At 36.3% G+C, this 22804-nt stretch overlaps 1 long non-coding RNA gene across 3 annotated transcripts; it reads left to right on the top strand.

The window, feature by feature from the left end:
- Positions 1–16635: 16635 nt before the first annotated feature.
- Positions 16636–19812, top strand: LOC135150825 (uncharacterized). Of its 3 annotated transcripts, none has more exons than XR_010289194.1 (4): positions 16636–17101; positions 17235–17333; positions 18163–18943; positions 19466–19812. It is a non-coding gene; the product is annotated as an uncharacterized LOC135150825 (long non-coding RNA). The 3 variants fall into 3 exon arrangements; XR_010289193.1 differs by having other exon boundaries at positions 17235–18347; positions 18453–18943; XR_010289192.1 differs by having other exon boundaries at positions 17235–18943.
- The last annotated feature ends 2992 nt before the right edge of the window (positions 19813–22804 follow it).

The raw sequence follows: 22804 nt of genomic DNA, 5'->3' as shown, positions 1-22804 counted from the left end.
ATTATTTGGTGATTTTGAGATAATTCAAAATTATCTTTTAGTTCATATTTTAATTGGTATTTGTTTGTACCAATTATTTTATTAAATTTAAGTTACAAAAATATTCACTTAATGATATTCTACGTTTTGAGTTGTTTGTATATGTTTAAAATTTTTCAAGTGATTATTTTTGTTATTTGCAAAGAAAATGAATTTTCAAGAAATTGAGATTTTATTGATTTTTTGATTTTGTGAATAATAGTAGCAATTGCAGTATGATCTGAATTTAACGTGATTATTTGATTTAATTGTGTTACGTGTTAAATGTGAAATTATATTTGTTTATTTGTTTGTCCGAGTGAGTAATTTATTATCGGGTCTATTAGACTTTTTCTTTATAAATCAGAGTTATTCTTTGATTTAAAAATATCAAAATCCGTGTTTAATTATATTACAAAATTTTGTCCAATTAAAATTACCAGAATACTTCAATTTTGGTATTTTTATGTTTAATTAATTTCAAAATATTTATAAATCTCGCAGATAATTATTTTAATTATTTGCACTTTAAAAATTTTATTTATTGGACAGTTTAATTTAAATAATTAAAAGGATTTAAAAATAAAAAATTTCACGGATGTATTTTGTTTATACATTTTAGGAAATTTTGGTTATTTTAGTAGGGGTTTTGAAAATATTTTGAAGCCCTTATATTATAATTATCATTTACTTAGTTGTATATAAAATTTCTGTGTGACTTATAATTTTAATTATAAAACCGGTTAGCAGCAATGAAGCATCAGTAGCTGGATCTCACCTACGTGTCTAAGACAGAGTTGAATAAAAAGGAAAATAGCATTAGGTCAGTTTATATGAGATAATCAGGAGGCGGCCGAGAGAAAACTAGGGTTCCTCCTTTTCTTTAAAATCCATCAATTGATTCGAAGCATCTGCACAGGTGAGGATCTTGTGTATTTCTTGTGTGATTATACATACATATCTGTTGTATGGACTATGTGTTTGTAGTTGGGTTGATTGTTGTTGTATTGATGGTTCGGCTGGGTGTAGGTAGAAGTCTGGGCTGGTGTCGGAGCCGGCGGAGCGGCCAGCGACGGCGACGCGCTCGCCGGAGTTGCACAGGAGAAAGCAGGGGCGGGCTGTTGGGTTGAAGCGCCACTGCTGCGTGAGAAAGCAAAGGGGAAAGACGTTGGTTTGTGCTGACAGGAATAGAGGTGGCTGGCACAGGGCGGCATGGCCGCGATTGGACAGTGGTAGACAATAATAGTTTTATAATAATTATTATTATTGTTTTAATTAATGAAAATAATAGTATTAATAATATTATTGAAATTAATATATATTTGCTAATTTGTGATAGAGTGCAAGCTGCATTATTAGAATGACTGTGATATATTCCTCATGTTGTACCTACCTTCTGGACTTTAGTTATTTAAATATTGTATCGGTTAGCTAATGTAAATTGTTAGGGTTATACTGAAATATTCATTTGAAGTATATAACAATTATTTGAGAATCTTGAATGCATGTTTTCACATTGTCTGTATATTATATATTGTAGACAATCTAGTATCAAATGGGATAGCAGAAGATTAGATTGTCAGACTCCTTATATAATATAATAAAGGTTCACAGTCGAGGTGGTGTTAGACAAACCACTGGAACGGCTGAAGTATTATTTGGAAATAGTTTATCTTGACTATTGAATAATACTTATATACTTTGTGTATATTGAACGGGATCAAAATAGTAGAATAATTGTTTCTTTAATTCTGACAATAAAGAACTAAGATTCTATGATGTTATTAATGCTTAAGTTCTTAATCCGGATATAGTGATTGACACTTGTATTTAATGCACATGTCTTGACTCATAAATTAAGTAATTTATTTTAAATTACGAATTTAGGTATTGGGCAATGACATTATATACAGAGTGGGATATTGACTATAAAAGGAAACCGTGTCCGAAAAATATATTCGGGTGGTGATGTCCTCTTGAAAGCTCATAAAGATAATTATGCTTTAGTCCTGCAGGCAGATTTGTTCTTGCATAATTATAAGGTTGAGTGGATGATCAAGGATAAAAGATATTAATTAAATTAATTGTCAGAAATTAATTTAACTAATGGACATGCGATATCTTAAACATGGGGAATTTATAAGCAATTAATATGGGAGCCGAATTAAATAATTAATTTACGGAATTAGGAAAGGTAGTGCAAATATTAGTTCTTTAGTGGATAGAATTAATATTTAATGACATTGGGCCTGGCCCGGAATGTCATTGGAAGGCCTGACCTAATGATCCATGATCCCTGCTGTAGCCTATATATATTCTCGTTCTCCTAAAGCTGAAAGACACACCAAAACGAATTAATCCTAGAGTCAGAGAGAGGCAGACGTTTTTCTCAAGGAGACAGCTAGGGTTTTGGGTTTTTCGGAGATTTAAGGAGAGGCACACCTTGGGAGATCGAAGGCCACACTTCGTCCAAGGAGAATCAAGGAATACAGTAGAAGACGTGGATTTGAATCGCTTGCGCCGTAGCGATTAAGGTTAATATTCTGTTCGAACTTTTAATTAATATCATAAAACGCAGGGCCAAGGTCCCATTGTTCCAACAATGGCATCAGAGCGAGGTTGCGGTTCTGCGATTTATGATATGGAGTCCATGTCATGATTATATATGCATGTATATAGTGATTCTGTGATGCAGGTTGTTGTCCACTATTATGGCCGTGTTTTAATTATTCTGTTAAGTTTGGATTCCACGTGGTTTATCGTGGCTGTTGTAAATCACGAGGGTTGATCGTGATAGTTTAATCTTGTAATTCAATTTGTAATTGTTTTAGATTATGATCTGATGTAATAGAATAGGCTGGTTCGTCTGTACAATTAGTATGTAATTGTTTGATCAACGGGGCTGCAAGAAACAAGGATCTTCCGCTGCTGCGATTAGGGTTTCGGGGGTGCTGCACTGTTTTGGGCGTAACTTTTGCATACGATGTCCGATTTGGGCGAATGAGCACTTTTCGGAGACGGCAGAACGAGACGGAGCTAGCCACAACCGGGGTAACCCCGGTTGAGGTGATTTCAAAGGTGTTTTTCGGAGTTTTTCGAGGCATTCTGAGGCCGTTTAGGCCTCCAAACGGGCTCTCGAAGTTTTCTGGACAGATCTGGATTCTGACGAAGGATGAATTCGAAGCTGATTTTTCCGGGGCCATAATAGTGGATGTGCTTTATTATGATTATTGATTATTGTTATTATATGTTTCTTGTTTGTGTTGTTATGCCATGTGATACTAACCCTTCGCATGCTAGAATGACATGGACATAGGGATGTTTTTAATTAATGCTTTAATCATGCTAGTATGCTGCCATGTTATGTGTTCTTTATGTGTTCTTTATGTTGCTATAACCATGATAGTATGCATGTGGACTTCGAAGAAATAACATAGGGCGATGCATCTAGATTAAAATCCTCAAAGTAAATTCTAAGTGGGAGAGGGAGTTAATATGGTATTAAATCCCATGGTCTCCATCATTGTTTGTATGTAATTTAACATAAAGGCGAATATAAATTATGTATACGTCACCCATCGTGGCATGTAATTTATGGTGTCTAGAATGTTATAGATATTACTGGAACAAATTTCTTAAATTAATACGAATAGATACGGATTTTCTTTATCTCTGATTTGGGGCGATTTCGAAGGCTTATGGGTATTAAGTGAGACCGATGTGACTCCTCCACTGCCTAGAAATCAAACCAGACACGAATATTGAATTGAAGTATTCTATTCCAGAAATATTGGAAGGTATACATGCCGCCCATCGTGGCGTACCAAGTTCCATAGGTTTCGGGTAATTTAAGATTTGATGATGGTATACACTTAGCTATGAAAAATAATATAGACCACCCCAACGTGGCTTATTGTTTAGTAATAGGACCGAAGTAACGTTTAAACAAATTTAGGTGGTATACATGTCACCCATCGTGACGTACCAGAAACTTATGGTGTTTAAACGTTAGTGCATTTAATTTTAATAATTGTTAGAGGAACCAATAGGACTTAATTTTTTATGCACCCTTCTTTATGTGTAATGTGATTTTTTCATGCATGATTCTCAGGATATAATGGGGTTTAATCCACTGTTCACCATACTTAAGGATAACAAACTTACCGGACCTAACTATATTGAATGGAAACGTAATTTGGACATTGTGTTGACTGCTGAGGAGTACAAGTTTTGCACTTATGAACCCAAGCCTGAGCAGCCCGCTGCTGATGCTCCTGATGAGGAGAAAGAGTATTATAAGCGGTGGACAAAGGCTGATGAGATGTCGCGATGTTACATTCTGGCAGCAATGTCGGGTGTTTTGCAGCATCAGCATCAGGCTATGGCCACTGCTTCGGATATGCGCTTTAATCTCAAAGAACTTTTTGGAGATCAGAATAGGGCTGCTAGGCAAGTAGCCATGAAGGCTTTAATGAACACTCAGATGGCTGAAGGTACACCTGTAAGGGATCATGTTCTCAAGATGATGTCACATCTGAATGAGATAGAGATCCTTGGTGCAGAGCTTGACGGGGAAACCCAGATTGACATTATCCTTATGAGCTTGCCCAAGAGTTTTGAGCAGTTCCGCTTGAATTACAACATGAACAAGAGGCTGTATAGTCTTGCGGAACTGCTGACAGAACTTCAGGCAGCTGAAGGATTATTTCGCCAGAGTGTTCAAGTGAATGTGGCTGAGAAAGGTTCTTCCTCTAAGCCGAAAGGCAATAAGAAGAAGAAAAAGGCTCAGACACAGAAAGCTGTGAAGGCAGTGGGAGTTCAAGGTGGTGTGAAAAAGCCTAAGGGGAAGTGCTACCAGTGCAAGCAGTCGGGTCACTGGAAAAAGGATTGTCCTCTTCCTAAGAAGACAAACGATACTGGTATGTCTCTTTCTCTAGTTACAGAAACATTTGTAGCGGCTATATCTACGAGCACTTGGTGTGTAGATACTGGAGCCACTGATCATGTTTGTAACTCTATGCAAGGGTTCCAGCAATCCAGAATGCTTAGAGATGGTGAGATCTACGTGTTCATGGGAGATGCTACGAAAGTAGCAGTGGTTGCAGTAGGAGTTATTCATTTATCTTTTTGTTCTGATAGGATTTTGGTTTTGAACAATTGTCTTTATGTACCTTCTTTTAGAAGGAATTTGATTTCGGTTTCTAAACTTGCTATGGATGGTTATAATGTTTGTTTGGATCGTAATGTTTCTATTATGATGAATAAACGGATTATATGTTCTGGTACATTGCAAGACAATTTGTATATAATTAATCCTAGTCAACCCGCACTGCAACTACAACATAGGGTATTGAATAACACATCTTCTACCTCTAATAAAAGAAAGGAACCTTCTAGTTTGAACCAAACATATCTTTGGCACTTGAGATTAGGTCATATTAACTTGAGGAGGATTCAAAGACTGGTAGTAGACGGGCCTTTAGGCTCATTGGCAGTGGAGCCATTTCCAGTTTGTGAATCCTGCTTGGAAGGTAAAATGACCAATAGGCCTTTTAAGGCAAAGGGGAATAGAGCCAAAGAAGTGTTAGGATTGGTTCACTCTGATTTATGTGGACCTATGAATATCCAAGCAAGAGGTGGTTATGAGTATTTCGTCACTTTTATTGACGATTATTCTAGATATGGATACGTTTATTTGTTGCGCCGTAAGTCTGAGTGCTTTGAGAAATTCAAAGAGTACAAAGCTAAAACGGAGAAGCGACATAATAAAAGTATCAAGTCACTACGATCTGATCGTGGTGGCGAATACTTGCTTGGGGAATTCAGGGAATATTTATCAGAGAATGAGATAGAATCCCAGTTGACTGCACCAGGCACACCCCAGCAGAACGGTGTAGCAGATAGAAGGAACCGGACTCTTTTAGAGAGTGTTAGATCGATGATGAGTTATTCGGATTTACCCAAGTCCTTTTGGGGACATGCCTTAGAGACAGCAGCTTATCTTCTGAACTTAGTACCTTCTAAGTCGGTTCCTAAAACCCCTTTAGAATTGTGGACCGGGGACAAACCGAGTCTGAGACACATTCGGATATGGGGTTGTCCAGCACATGTGCTGAACAAGAACGCGACTAAGCTAGAATCTCGTACAGAAGTAAAGTTGTTTATAGGCTACCCTATGGGAACAAAAGGTTATTTATTTTTTAGTCCTAAGGATCGGGATGTCACTGTTAGCACCAATGCAAGATTCTTAGAGTAAGACTATATAATGAATCACAAACCCAAGAGTAGTATCGTTTTAGAGGAACTAGTGGGAGGGACGAATAATGAACCTGTAGTATAGGGGTGGCAATTTCGGGTAACGGGTCGTGTTCGTGTTAGCAATCGGGTCGATTTCGGGTCAAGCTAAAATCACTTAAAATTGAATAAAACTGAAAATTGAAGTTACTAGAAATGAAATTCTGATTTCGGGTCATTTCGGGTCCATTTCGGGTCGATCGGGTGATTTTCGGGTCACTTTCGGGTTTCTGTCTCAGTAAATCGGGTTTCGGGTTGGGTCGGGTTCGTGTCGGGTTTCGGGTCGTGTCTGAGATTGCCACCCCTACTGTAGTACAAGTAGAACAACCACAGCAGACTGTGCAACCGGTCACTAATACCGCACCAGTTCCTCGTCGTAGTGGGGGGGTTGTTCGACAGCCCGACAGATTCATGTTTTTGGGAGAGTCTTCGGACTTGGTCTCTGGTGAACATAATGATGATCCCCGGACATACGAAGTGTTAGGGTTGTACTAAAATATTCGTTTGAAGTATATAACAATTATTTGAGAATCTTGAATGCATGTTTTCACATTGTCTGTATATTATATATTGTAGACAATCTAGTATCAAATGGGATAGCAGAAGATTAGATTGTCAGACTCCTTATATAATATAATAAGGGTTCACAGTCGAGGTGGTGTTAGACAAACCACTGGAACGGCTGAAGTATTATTTGGAAATAGTTTATCTTGACTATTGAATAATACTTATATACTTTGTGTATATTGAACGGGATCAAAATAGTAGAATAATTGTTTCTTTAATTCTGACAATAAAGAACTAAGATTCTATGATGTTATTAATGCTTAAGTTCTTAATCCGGATATAGTGATTGACACTTGTATTTAATGCACATGCCTTGACTCATAAATTAAGTAATTTATTTTAAATTACGAATTTATGTATTGGGCAATGACATTATATACAGAGTGGGATATTGACTATAAAAGGAAACTGTGTCCGAAAAATATATTCGGGTGATGATGTCCTCTTGAAAGCTCATAAAGATAATTATGCTTTAGTCCTGCAGGCAGATTTGTTCTTGCATAATTATAAGGTTGAGTGGATGATCAAGGATAAAAGATATTGATTAAATTAATTGTCAGAAATTAATTTAATTAATGGACATGCGATATCTTAAACATGGGGAATTTATAAGCAATTAATATGGGAGCCGAATTAAATAATTAATTTACGGAATTAGGAAAGGTAGTGCAAATATTAGTTCTTTAGTGGATAGAATTAATATTTAATGACATTGGGCCTGACCCGGAATGTCATTGGAAGGCCTGACCTAATGATCCATGATCCCTGCTGTAGCCTATATATATTCTCGTTCTCCTAAAGCTGAAAGACACACCAAAACGAATTAATCCTAGAGTCAGAGAGAGGCAGACGTTTTTCTCAAGGAGACAGCTAGGGTTTTGGGTTTTTCGGAGATTTAAGGAGAGGCACACCTTGGGAGATCGAAGGCCACACTTCGTCCAAGGAGAATCAAGGAATACAGTAGAAGACGTGGATTTGAATCGCTTGCGCCGTAGCGATTAAGGTTAATATTCTGTTCGAACTTTTGATAAGTATCATAAAACGCAGGGCCAAGATCCGATTGTTCCTAAAATGGTATCAGAGCCAGGTTGCGGTTCTGCGATTTATGATATGTAGTCCATGTCATGATTATATATGCATGTATATAGTGATTCTGTGATGCAGGTCGTTGTCCACTATTATGGCCGTGTTTTAATTATTCTGTTATGTTTGGATTCCACGTGGTTTATCGTGGCTGTTGTAAATCACGAGGGTTGATCGTGATAGTTTAATCTTGTAATTCAATTTGTAATTGTTTTAGATTATGATCTGATGTAATAAAATAGGCTGGTTCGCCTGTACAATTTGTATGTAATTGTTTGATCAACGGGGCTGCAAGAAACAGAGATCTTCCGCTGCTGCGATCTGTTGCCGCTGCTATTTAGGGTAACTTTTGCATACGATGTCCGATTTGGGCGCATAATACCTTTTCGGGGACGGCAGAACTAGACGGACAGGCTCCAAATGGACGTAGTCCATTTGCTACGTCCATTTGGTGCAGTTTTTCAGCGCGTTCTGAGGCTGTTTAGGCCTCCAAACGGGCTCTCGAAGATTTTCGGAATTTTTCGAAGGATGATTTCGAAGATGTTTTTCCGGGGCCATAATAGTGGATGTGTTTCATTATGTTTTACATAATTTCTGCCTTTTCTTGATTATTGCTACTATGTGTTTCTTGTCTGTGTTGTTATGCCATGTGATACTAACCCTTCGCATGCTAGAATGACATGGACATGGGGATGTTTTTAATTAATGCTTTAATCATGCTAGTATGCTGCCATGTTATGTGTTCTTTATGTTGCTATAACCATGATAGTATGCATGTGGACTTCGAAGAAATAACATAGGGCGATGCATCTAGATTAAAATCCTCAAAGTAAATTCTAAGTGGGAGAGGGAGTTAATATGGTATTAAATCCCATGGTCTCCATCATTGTTTGTATGTAATTTAACATATAAGGCGAATATAAATTATGTATACGTCACCCATCGTGGCATGTAATTTATGGTGCCTAGAATGTTATAGATATTACTGGAACAAACTTCTTGAATTAATACGAATAGATACGAATTTTCTTTATCTCTGATTTGGGGCGATTTCTAAGGCTTATGGGTATTAAGTGAGACCGATGTGACTCCTCCACTGCCTAGAAATCAAACCAGACACGAATATTGAATTGAAGTATTCTATTCCAGAAATATTGGAAGGTATACATGCCGCCCATCGTGGCGTACCAAGTTCCATAGGTTTCGGGTAATTTAAGATTTGATGATGGTATACACTTAGCTATGAAAAATAATATAGACCACCCCAACGTGGCTTATTGTTTAGTAATAGGACCGAAGTAACGTTTAAACAAATTTAGGTGGTATACATGTCACCCATCGTGACGTACCAGAAACTTATGGTGTTTAAACGTTAGTGCATTTAATTTTAATAATTGTTAGAGGAACCAATAGGACTTAATTTTTTATGCACCCTTCTTTATGTGTAATGTGATTTTTTCATGCATGATTCTCAGGATATAATGGGGTTTAATCCACTGTTCACCATACTTAAGGATAACAAACTTACCGGACCTAACTATATTGAATGGAAACGTAATTTGGACATTGTGTTGACTGCTGAGGAGTACAAGTTTTGCACTTATGAACCCAAGCTTGAGCAGCCCGCTGCTGATGCTCCTGATAAGGAGAAAGAGTATTATAAGCGGTGGACAAAGGCTGATGAGATGTCGCGATGTTACATTCTGGCAGCAATGTCGGGTGTTTTGCAGCATCAGCATCAGGCTATGGCCACTGCTTCGGATATGCTCTTTAATCTCAAAGAACTTTTTGGAGATCAGAATAGGGCTGCTAGGCAAGTAGCCATGAAGGCTTTAATGAACACTCAGATGGCTGAAGGTACACCTGTAAGGGATCATGTTCTCAAGATGATGTCACATCTGAATGAGATAGAGATCCTTGGTGCAGAGCTTGACGGGGAAACCCAGATTGACATTATCCTTATGAGCTTGCCCAAGAGTTTTGAGCAGTTCCGCTTGAATTACAACATGAACAAGAGGCTGTATAGTCTTGCGGAACTGCTGACAGAACTTCAGGCAGCTGAAGGATTATTTCGCCAGAGTGTTCAAGTGAATGTGGCTGAGAAAGGTTCTTCCTCTAAGCCGAAAGGCAATAAGAAGAAGAAAAAGGCTCAGACACAGAAAGCTGTGAAGGCAGTGGGAGTTCAAGGTGGTGTGAAAAAGCCTAAGGGGAAGTGCTACCGGTGCAAGCAGTCGGGTCACTGGAAAAAGAATTGTCCTCTTCCTAAGAAGACAAACAATACTGGTATGTCTCTTTCTCTAGTTACAGAAACATTTCTAGCGGCTATATCTACGAGCACTTGGTGTGTAGATACTGGAGCCACTGATCATGTTTGTAACTCTATGCAGGGGTTCCAGCAATCCAGAATGCTTAGAGATGGTGAGATCTACGTGTTCATGGGAGATGCTACGAAAGTAGCAGTAGTTGCAGTAGGAGTTATTCATTTATCTTTTGGTTCTGATAGGATTTTGGTTTTGAACAATTGTCTTTATGTACCTTCTTTTAGAAGGAATTTGATTTCGGTTTCTAAACTTGCTATGGATGGTTATAATGTTTGTTTGGATCGTAATGTTTCTATTATGATGAATAAACGGATTATATGTTCTGGTACATTGCAAGACAATTTGTATATAATTAATCCTAGTCAACCCGCACTGCAACTACAACATAGGGTATTGAACAACACATCTTCTACCTCTAATAAAAGAAAGGAACCTTCTAGTTTGAACCAAACATATCTTTGGCACTTGAGATTAGGTCATATTAACTTGAGGAGGATTCAAAGACTGGTAGTAGACGGGCCTTTAGGCTCATTGGCAGTGGAGCCATTTCCAGTTTGTGAATCCTGCTTGGAAGGTAAAATGACCAAAAGGCCTTTTAAGGCAAAGGGGAATAGAGCCAAAGAAGTGTTAGGATTGGTTCACTCTGATTTATGTGGACCTATAAATATCCAAGCAAGAGGTGGTTATGAGTATTTCGTCACTTTTATTGACGATTATTCTAGATATGGATACGTTTATTTGTTGCACCGTAAGTCTGAGTGCTTTGAGAAATTCAAAGAGTACAAAGCTAAAACGGAGAAGCGACATAATAAAAGTATCAAGTCACTACGATCTGATCGTGGTGGCGAATACTTGCTTGGGGAATTCAGGGAATATTTATCAGAGAATGGGATAGAACCCAGTTGACTGCACCAGGCACACCCCAGCAGAACGGTGTAGCAGAGAGAAGGAACCGGACTCTTTTAGAGAGTGTTAGATCGATGATGAGTTATTCGGATTTACCCAAGTCCTTTTGGGGACATGCCTTAGAGACAGCAGCTTATCTTCTGAACTTAGTACCTTCTAAGTCGGTTCCTAAAACCCCTTTAGAATAGTGGACCGGGGACAAACCGAGTCTGAGACACATTCGGATATGGGGTTGTCCAGCACATGTGCTGAACAAGAACGCGACTAAGCTAGAATCTCGTACAGAAGTAAAGCTGTTTGTAGGCTACCCCATGGGAACAAAAGGTTATTTATTTTATAGTCCTAAGGATCGGGATGTCACTGTTAGCACCAATGCAAGATTCTTAGAGGAAGACTATATAATGAATCACAAACCCATGAGTAGTATCGTTTTAAAGGAATTAGTGGGAGGGACGAATAATGAACCTGTAGTACAAGTAGAACAACCACAGCAGACTGTGCAACCGGTCACTGATACCGCACCAGTTCCTCGTCGTAGTGGGAGGGTTGTTCGACAGCCCGACAGATTCATGTTTTTGGGAGAGTCTTCGGACTTGGTCTCTGGTGAACATGATGATGATCCCCGGACATACGATGAGGCAATACAGGACAAAGATGCAAGTCTTTGTCAAAAGGCAATGGATTCTGAGATGGAATCAATGTATTCTAATCAGGTCTGGGAGCTCGTGGAACCACCCAAAGCTGTAAAACCTATTGGATGTAAGTGGGTCTACAAGAAAAAGAGGGGATCAGACAAAAAGGTGAAAGCCTGGAAAGCAAGACTTGTTGCGAAAGGGTATACTCAGAAAGTAGGTATCGATTATGAGGAAACCTTTTCGCCAGTAGTCATGCTTAAGTCAATCCGTATTCTTTTATCTATAGCAGCTCATCTCGATTATGAGATTTGGCAAATGGATGTCAAGACAGCTTTCCTTAATGGAAATCTTGAGGAAACCATCTATATGCAGCAACCAGAGGGATTCATTAAAGAAGGCCAAGAGCATCTTGTTTGTAAGCTGAAGAGGTCCATTTATGGACTTAAACAAGCTTCTAGCTATTGGAACATTCGCTTTGATCAGGCAGTCCAGTCATATGGATTTGATCAATGTCCAAGCGAAGCATGCGTGTATAAGAGATGTGAGGGAAATGCAGCGGTTTTTCTAGTGCTTTATGTTGATGACATTTTACTCATTGGAAACAATGTTAAGATGTTGTCTTCAATAAAGGCATGGTTGTTCAAACAATTTGAAATGAAGGACTTAGGTGAAGCAGCATACATCCTTGGGATGAAACTTATAAGGGATCGCAAGAAAAGGATGTTGGCTTTATCTCAGGTTCCCTACATAGATGACGTATTAGCTCGTTTTAACATGCAGGACTCCAAGAAGGGTAATTTACCCTTCAGACATGGAGTTACTCTATCAAAGAGGTAGTGTCCTTCGACACCTAAGGAGATAGAGAACATGAAGGCAGTTCCTTATGCTTCGGCATGTGGGAGCCTAATGTATGCAATGTTATGTACGAGGCCTGATATCTGTTTTGCCGTGGGCATGGTTAGCAGATACCAGTCAAACCCAGGACAAGAACATTGGAGTGCTGTAAAAGCAATACTCAAGTACCTGCGAAGGACTAAGGAGTATATGCTGGTTTACAAGTCCTCTGATTTAGTGCCTCTGGGATATACCGATTCGGATTTCCAGACGGATAAGGATAAGAGAAAGTCCACCTCGGGATGTGTTTTTACTTTGGGAGGTGTAGGGGTGGCAATCTCAGACACGACCCGAAACCCGACACGAACCCGACCCAACCCGAAACCCGATTTACTGAGACAGAAACCCGAAAGTGACCCGAAAATCACCCGATCGACCCGAAATGGACCCGAAATGACCCGAAATCAGAATTTCATTTCTAGTAACTTCAATTTTCAGTTTTATTCAATTTTAAGTGATTTTAGCTTGACCCGAAATCGACCCGATTGCTAACACGAACACGACCCGTTACCCGAAATTGCCACCCCTAGGGAGGTGGAGCCGTAATATGGAGGAGTGTGAAGCAGAAATGCATCGCGGACTCCACCATGGAAGCCGAATATGTGGCAGCCTCGGAGGCAGCCAAAGAGGCTATATGGTTCCGAAACTTCCTGCTGGATTTGGGTGTGGTTCCTAATCTGCCACAGCAAATCACGATTTATTGTGATAACACTGGTGCTGTGGCGAATACCAAGGAACCGCGGGCCCATAAGGCAGCGAAACACATAGAGCGTAAGTATCACCTCATACGACAGTTCGTTAAGCGAGGAGATATCATTGTGGCTGACATAGCATCGAAGGATAACCGGGCAGATCCTTTCACGAAGAGCTTACCAGCTAAGGCTTTTCAGGAGCACGTGGAAGCGATAGGAGTCAGATACTTGGTCACATAGTTATTATAGTTGGTAGTGGATTGCTTGTAATAGACACTGATATACTTAAAGAATATCTTGAGTATAAGTGGGAGATTGTTAGGGTTATACTGAAATATTCATTTGAAGTATATAACAATTATTTGAGAATCTTGAATGCATGTTTTCACATTGTCTGTATATTATATATTGTAGACAATCTAGTATCAAATGGGATAGCAGAAGATTAGATTGTCAGACTCCTTATATAATATAATAAAGGTTCACAGTCGAGGTGGTGTTAGACAAACCACTGGAACGGCTGAAGTATTATTTGGAAATAGTTTATCTTGACTATTGAATAATACTTATATACTTTGTGTATATTGAACGGGATCAAAATAGTAGAATAATTGTTTCTTTAATTCTGACAATAAAGAACTAAGATTCTATGATGTTATTAATGCTTAAGTTCTTAATCCGGATATAGTGATTGACACTTGTATTTAATGCACATGCCTTGACTCATAAATTAAGTAATTTATTTTAAATTACGAATTTATGTATTGGGCAATGACATTATATACAGAGTGGGATATTGACTATAAAAGGAAACCGTGTCCGAAAAATATATTTGGGTGATGATGTCCTCTTGAAAGCTCATAAAGATAATTATGCTTTAGTCCTGCAGGCAGATTTGTTCTTGCATAATTATAAGGTTGAGTGGATGATCAAGGATAAAAGATATTGATTAAATTAATTGTCAGAAATTAATTTAATTAATGGACATGCGATATCTTAAACATGGGGAATTTATAAGCAATTAATATGGGAGCCGAATTAAATAATTAATTTACGGAATTAGGAAAGGTAGTGCAAATATTAGTTCTTTAGTGGATAGAATTAATATTTAATGACATTGGGCCTGACCCGGAATGTCATTGGAAGGCCTGACCTAATGATCCATGATCCCTGCTATAGCCTATATATATTCTCGTTCTCCTAAAGCTGAAAGACACACCAAAACGAATTAATCCTAGAGTCAGAGAGAGGCAGACGTTTTTCTCAAGGAGACAGCTAGGGTTTTGGGTTTTTCGGAGCTTTAAGGAGAGGCACACCTTGGGAGATCGAAGGCCACACTTCGTCCAAGGAGAATCAAGGAATACAGTAGAAGACGTGGATTTGAATCGCTTGCGCCGTAGCGATTAAGGTTAATATTCTGTTCGAACTTTTAATTAATATCATAAAACGCAGGGCCAAGCTCCCATTGTTCCAACATAAATAACATGTGTAGTTATCAAATTGTTGATTGGCGATTGAATCAATATTGGGTTGAATGTTGGTTGTTGGGATTGTTATAATATAAAGGAAGTGTTGTCCGAATTTATTTATTATTAAGATTTGGATTTTAATTGAGAATCGAATTAAGATTATAATTCAGATTCTGATTGAAATTTGGACAGAGATTCTTGGATTACTAGTTATGATTATTTATAAATAATAAAGCATGTCAATCTCGTGATACGTGGCAATATGACTACGTGTTTAAATTATGAATATTATGTGTACATAATAATTGTATAACAATGGTACATAGAAATTATATATATACCACGAAGGGTAGTATTAGATTTCGATTCAATTTCTTGATTCAGACGACAATCTGGTTTGTTCGTCAACTAAATTATTATTTTGTTATCATATATAGTAGACCAAGACGATGTGACTTACGAAAATCAGAAGTACTTGAATTGTATTTCGAGTTATGTTAAGCCAGAAGCGAGTTGCCAAGGAAATATGTTATTCTCGAGTTGCGTGACTGTGTTGTCACTATTTATTCTTTCAGAGGCAAGTATCCCTATCGATGACTTGTACTTTAGCAAGTTTTTCCCTCCATGGCTTGTGTTATCACAAATTTCTATTCATATCTTTTGATGCATGTGACTCTATCTATTATATTTAAACAACAGTAATTTCCTGTGTTATTACAAGTTTTCTTATATACTACTTGTAATTAACGCAAGTGTTTTTTATTCTTATCTACTGCTATCATTTCTCTATTTCACACCTCTTTTAACCAAAAATATCTCATTTCATTTTACTCGAAACATACTTGTGCTACTGCACATAATCTTTGACTAATCTATTAATATTTTATTTAAAATCCTTTTCCCTCTTTATTTAAAAAGATGAGCCGAAAAAAGCTCATAAATTATTTGTTCTGATATTTTCAACTACTCCATTTTCTTTGGCTTACATTTTATGAATTATCTTAAAAAGTATCGAGCTTGCAAATTCTTGTTACTTACAAGATCATTTTAAAATGTGTACACTCACATACTATCTGCAATATTTTTATCAACTGTTGTTTTATAGAATTGTTTTCCTTGAAAAGAACTTTTATTTAAAAATTTTAGAAATGCTGAACCGTTAATTTAACGGTTATTATTATGGTTTCGATATAAAACAAGGTTGTCGATTTTTCGATACCTTGCTTATTTTGTGATTGGAAATACTCCCGGGGACCGAACGCTGGTCCAGTTATAATTTAGGCCAATGTGTGCCTTGGATCCCTTAAAATTTGGTGACATGCTTCGTGCATGATCCGGTGCTATCTCGCGACTGATCATCGGCTATAGAATAGCGTTAAATTATTCCAATCCCTAAAAATGTTTTGGAAGGTTTATATATTAATACTATTCTTTATTAGCATTAAGTTTCAGAAAAGTTTTATAAATTAAATTCGAAGTTCATATTGTCGCTGAAGCATTTGTTGCTCAGTGATAGTTAGAGCCAAGAATGAGTTGGGATCTTCTTATGTATTCAACTCATCATTGTCATGTTGGTTTAGCAACTAAATATATGGAAATTTAGTCGACAATGATGGACACTGAATATTTAGGGATTTCTTGAATTGTAATTCACTACACCAAATATGGGCTATTGCAACCCCAGCATGCATTTGTGTTGCATAAAATGTTACAATAGACAAAAAATTTACTAGTTTATAGCAATATTTTGGAATGTGTTACGTAATATAGGAAAGTGTTACAAATAAAAGTGCCAAAATCAAATTTTAGATCAAATGTAATACTTTAAAAGTGTTACAATACATTGCAACGGATTTGGCTGAAATTTGGGCGGGATTTCAATTTTTATACTTGGCGGGCTTCCAAACATTAGGGCAAAAACTTTCGGTATCAACACTTTTTTTACATAAAAAAAAAATTTAATACAAAAAACAAACATCTCCACTGCTCTCTCCGCTCACTCCACTCCCCTGTTCCTCACACCCCTCTCTCCGCTCCCCTCTTCCTTACTACCCTCTCTCGCTCATCTCTCTCCCTCATCTCTCTCACACCTACTACTCTTCTTCCTCGCTCATCTCTCTTGCACCGATCTGAAAGTCCTAAAATCGATTGGGGCAATAATCTGGGGAAAACCCTAAAATTGATTGGAGTTTTAATTGATTGTGTCAGAGCTTCTATTAGAGGTATAGTACTAATTATACTTTGATTATGTTCTATTATATATTTATATGTATAGTTTTTGATTATGTTGATTTTTTTTAGTTATATAGAAGAAGAATCTATTCTAATTGACAAACCAGTGTTTCTTCATCTCAGGTTGTGAAGGAGGATATATATCAGATTATTAAAGCAGAAAAATGGAGTTGCTCGTAGGATATTTTCCTCAGGCGTTGGGTGTTCATACACCGATAATAAGTTAAGCTCTGTCCATACACTAACAATAAGTTCATCTGTGCTTTTATTCATTAGAATTGTCGTCATAATATTTAGTTTCTATTCATATATCGCCGTGCATATGCTATTCTATTATGTTTGTTTTTATTTTTGGACATGCTACAAGATCAACTATGTATTCATATATGTCAAGTTTGGGTAAAATCTAGCTAGGCAGTAAAAACCACCAGATGACTAATAGAATTTTATTATTTATTTTTTAGTAAGAGGACAGTTCCACAATCATAGTTTCGATTAAACTAGTCGGTGTGCAGTCCTAAGGAAGTTGCAAGACTATCGATCCCACCTCCAACATCACAATGTATTCAGTGTTTTCATTTTATCAGTGTTTGCTAGGAATTTTTGATTTATACTAGTATTGGCTATGTTATTGATAGAGCAAGCAATCAAGAAGAAGTATAAGAAACTTGTTTGTGTGTGCCACATTGTCCGTCTGTGTTTTGAACACTTGAACAGACTATGCAGTTTTGTATATACTAAGAAAAGGTTAAGATATTATATAGGAGCTAAGATATGGTCCCTGTTAGAAATTCAATATGTCATTTAATTATCCTCAGGATATTAGGTGTTTATTTGTCTTGTTTTATCTATTTTTAACATGTATATGAACTGACACTTATATTTTATAACCAATATCTTAAGCTTGTTTAACACATTGAAGTGGCAAAATATGAATCTAGAATAAGGTTTTAGGTTGATTAATGATATGTGGTTATTCTGATTTTTCTCAAGTCTTTTCGCGTTCTGATAAATATTAAAGATCTTCGTGATCAAGTTCGATCTCTTTCAGAGTACAGAGCTCAACTGTACCATTATCTGAAGAGTAGAATGAACAATATAGCTCCAAGTCTAACTTCTCTTGTTGGGGAACTTGTTGGTGCTCAATCTAGAAAGCAAAGAACTAGGCCATGCTTCTCATACAGCTAAAGGCAAACCCAAGATTGTGTTCTATGATATACGGTCCGCGAGAAGGGAGTAAGTGCTTTGATAACTCCTGTATTATTATACTAGAGCTTATATTAAAGTACTTTGTTCCTTCACATACAAAGTTCTGTTTTAATTTTATTATATTTTTGCAAGGTACATTGTCGACTTAAAAATGTAAGAAATGACATTGGCTGCTCTAGCGAGATCATTATGTGTGGCTCTCCATAAAAAATATTCAACGGTTATATTTTTATATATTCAGCGGTTATGTATTTTAAGAACTTCTACTAACTTTAACAATTGAAAGCAGGGTCTCAAGAAAATGGGAAATGGCTACATGAGGTTTGGCATGCCTTTTTATTTTGCCAATGGACTTGGAGGCAGCTGTTAAAAACAAATTAGTTGGATTCTCTGTGATTTTGTTTCTTTGCTGCCTCCATTCCTGCCTCGCTTGTGCTGCAAACTCCATATCTGGTTTGAGCACTTCCTAATGGCCTTTAACTTTTTCCTATTAAATTTTATTTCATATTTTCCAGTTTATATGTGCTGTTGTAGTTATGCTTCACGTGCTTCTTCCTTCGGATGCTTTACTAAGAATATGAATCAAATTGGAATGCAGAATCATCCATGGAAGGACAAACTAGGTCAGTGTACATAATTCCTAGGATTGTGACATTGTTACATAGCAGAAGCTCTCTTTTTTACTCTGAATTCGGCACCGCTTTCTATTTATGTTACGTTCTCTGTTATGTAGTGAAGCTTAGGATTATATAGTAAAAATTTAAAAAAAGATCTAGGGATGCTTTTTAGACAGGAAAAAAAAGGATGGGGAAGGTTTGGCGTAAACATACCTGGCTTTTACACCAAAGACAGTTTTAATAAAAAATAAACACAGCTTTACTGAATTTCCTAACTCAAAGAAACTACAATTTATATATATATTTATCACAGGCTAACTCCAAACTCCAGCCTAAAGCCTTTTCTTTTACCCAGAATACAATAACAGAGCTTCAGCTTCTCTTTTTTTCTCTCTAATACACAACCCTGATGTGTTTTGTTGGTGTTGCATATATTTGAACAAACTATTGCTCACAATATTTTCAGAATCTTATTATGGTCTGTATCCCCATTGTGTTATTTACTATTTTCACACATTATGTGTGCAGGGTGTGTTAAACAATTGCAAAGTCAAGATAGTCCTGCTGGAGTTAAAGCTAGTAGATGATAGAGTATGATCCTGATGGCTTTGTCACCCAAGAAGAATCATGTTTTGTTGCATAGCTCATTGATGTGTACTTAAATTATGGATAAGTGAGAAGGGCAAGCTTATAGCGTTTAAACCAACTCCCGTAGAACCATCAAAGGCCGAAGAACGTGCACAAGCCATTATGGATAATGTATAGGAAATTATTATAACTAGGATTGGCTGTGTAAAATACTAACATGATTTCTTTTTATTTTTCATTTTTTTTGTTTTTTGATTTTAGTGAACTGTAATAAAGAAAATTTTAAATGTAATTTTTAGTTTGATATGAATTGGTATATTTAAATTTTAAATATGATATTTCAATATGGATTAATAAAAAATGTTGCACGTAAGTGTTGACAATAAAATACGAAAGTATTACAACATAACAAATGTGTTGCATATAAATGTTGCAATAAATTACTTTTGTAACACTTTTAACTACATAAATGCTAAAAAAAACAGTGTTGCATAGTCTATTGTAACACCTTATTTGTGTTACTATAACTCCTAAAAGTGTTACAACAACATTTCTATTGTAATACAAATAAAGTGTTGCAACAACTAATAAATTCGTTACTACACGGTTCTATTGCAACGGCAGTAAACGCAACGCTGGTTTTTGACAAAAATGTTACATTAAAGTATATTGTAACACTTTTTGGGCCTAATATTACGTTTTTTGAGCGTTGCAATAGGCTATATTTGGTGTAGTGATTTATGAACAGTTGATTATCAAAAGTTATTTTGAACTTCTCAAATGATTAATTTTTGAAGTTCTTGCAAAGGTATTAGTTTATGAGATTTACTACAATGCAAATCAAAATGGTTTGAAAGATTTTGAAGTGAATCAATTATTTGATTCAAAATGTTTCTCATGTTTAGAAACTCTCTCTCCAGTTTGGAATTGCATTACAAATGTTTTTAACAGAAATCCATTATCTATTGGATTAGAAAATTTCCTGCATATTATGGATTTACATGATTATGCTTTTAAAATTTTCTTGCTGAGCATTTTCGTTCACCCTTGCTATTATATTAACCATTTCAGCTAGGGTTTCAGATGATTCGTTGGTAAAGCTGCGCGTAAGATTGATGTTAGGCGAGAATGCCAGGGAGACGTCTGTGAAACCAATTATGGTTAGAATTGTTCCATTCCAGTTTAGTTGTAAATAGATTTATTTATTTGGTTATCAGTTACTCTTCTTATCGAGGTTTAATTGATAATGTAGTTTAAGTTGTAATAAGATTGTAATATTTGATTTCTGATTTCAGTGTCGTAACCTATTAGCGATCCTGTTTTTAGGGGGTCAAAGTGATTTTGATTTAAATCTCTTTTAAAATGTCCAGATTTTATTTAATGTTTTTACCTTTTTCCGCAAATACAGGTTTTTAAATGATTTTTTTTAGTGGCACCAAATCCAGACCCCCGGATTTTGGGGATGTCACAGTTGGTATCAGAGCTACAGGTTACAAGTTATTGAAATCAAAATGTAGATTATGATTAGAGATGTGTTGAGTGGAACCTCATATAGAGGTAATTCAAGACTATTGGGTATAGTCTTTGTCAATAGGAGTGAGATCGAGTTGGAGTATTGATTCTGAGTAATCATTTTGGATATATCCTAGTTTCCAGTTCCAGAAATAGTGAGTTTGGATTTCATGGAAGTAAGATGGAACCTTTAGTTTCCAATCTTCTTAAGTTTGAGGTTGACCTCTGAGTAACCAATGTCAGCTAGACTCGTGGGTAAACCTGTCTAGTCTAGAATATTTCTTTTCATCTCTACCACTTTTTGAGTATTGGTAGAGGGTCATTTATAAATTTTCAAGAGATATATATTGAATGAGTATTAGATTTGTTGGGTTAGAGATTCTTTGATTTGAGAGTTATATGGAATTCGTGTTAGGCTATTTGATATAGTGCTACGAGTAGGCTAGAACGCCAACGCTCTACAATGCCAATTGTATAAAGTTGAAGATGGCTCCTGACTGTGTCCAGCTGAATAGACTTTTTACTAAAGTGGATAGCGGTGAAGGAATCTTTAGAGTCGAATACGAATCAGCCAAAATATAAGTACATCGAGAAGAATTGTTAGAATCAAAACAAGTCATCAGAAGAATCAATCGAGAAGACATATGTGATTATATTGGCAATATCTTCCTCATTATTGATAATTATATTGATTATTTTTCTCATCAATTATTTGTTTTAACATCTCTTCCATAAAGATGTTTGTTAAAAAGTGTATACTCTCTCTTGAGTCGTATTGCTATACTTGTATTTACCCGCATTGGGTTGAAGCATGATAGAGATCGCATTTGATAATTTAAATTTCATTTCTCTAAGTGGTGAATGATTTTTTTTCTTCAAGTTATCACCATTTACTCGTTATGTATAATAATTTTCGGTTATTCTTTTCCTCCGGAAATTTGCATCTTTGGAAATTCCTCAATTTTAATCCAAGGTATGCATCAGAAATTGACTCGTCAAAAGTCATTGTTTAATTATTTTGTTTTAAATCACTTTCACATATTTTCTACTCTAACTGAGATGAAAAACCCTACTTATAGGGGACACAAGGACTATCTGTCTGTGTGATAGAAGTTTGATGGGACGCCATCACTTGTGTGTTGTGCATTACCTTTAGTAGTATCTTTATAAAGATACGCAACATTAAGTTCTCCGGATCATATTGATCTCTCAGTGCTTCTTTATTTCCAATCAATTTTGCCTTGGAAAATATTAAGTATAACAATTACTTTGATATTAAAATTCCGAGACATTTTAAGATTTCATAATTCCAGTTCCAATCAATTTTGAGGGTATGCCAGCAAGGTCGCGCGAGCTAATTCTACCAATGCATTTCAAGATTTCGTATAAGAATACAATTAGAAAAGCGGAACACGATGCGACTTACAAGCAATCCTATACTCTCGTACTCTCTTCGCTGATTGCGAGGACGGAATTCTTATAAGAGGGGAAGTCTGTAATGACCCGGGTTTTTCTTTAATTAATTATTAGTTGGTATTAATTTTCTAAAAGGAGGAGGAATAAAATTTTATATTTTATTCCAATTTGTGTATTTCCAAAAACAATTTTTGTGAGTTGCTGCATTTATGTGATCAATTGTTAAATGCATTATTTATTTATCTGCCTTTTCGGATTTAAATTTGTTTGACAAATTATTGTTTATTTTAGTAAAACCATTATTTGGTGATTTTGAGATAATTCAAAATTATCTTTTTAGTTCATATTTTA

The sequence above is a fragment of the Daucus carota genome, chromosome 1 (genome assembly GCF_001625215.2).
Source record: "Daucus carota subsp. sativus chromosome 1, DH1 v3.0, whole genome shotgun sequence".
Classification (NCBI taxonomy): Eukaryota; Viridiplantae; Streptophyta; class Magnoliopsida; order Apiales; family Apiaceae; genus Daucus; species Daucus carota.
The sequence above is the reverse complement of the archived record's forward strand: the minus strand, read 5'-3'. Positions and strand labels throughout refer to the sequence as shown.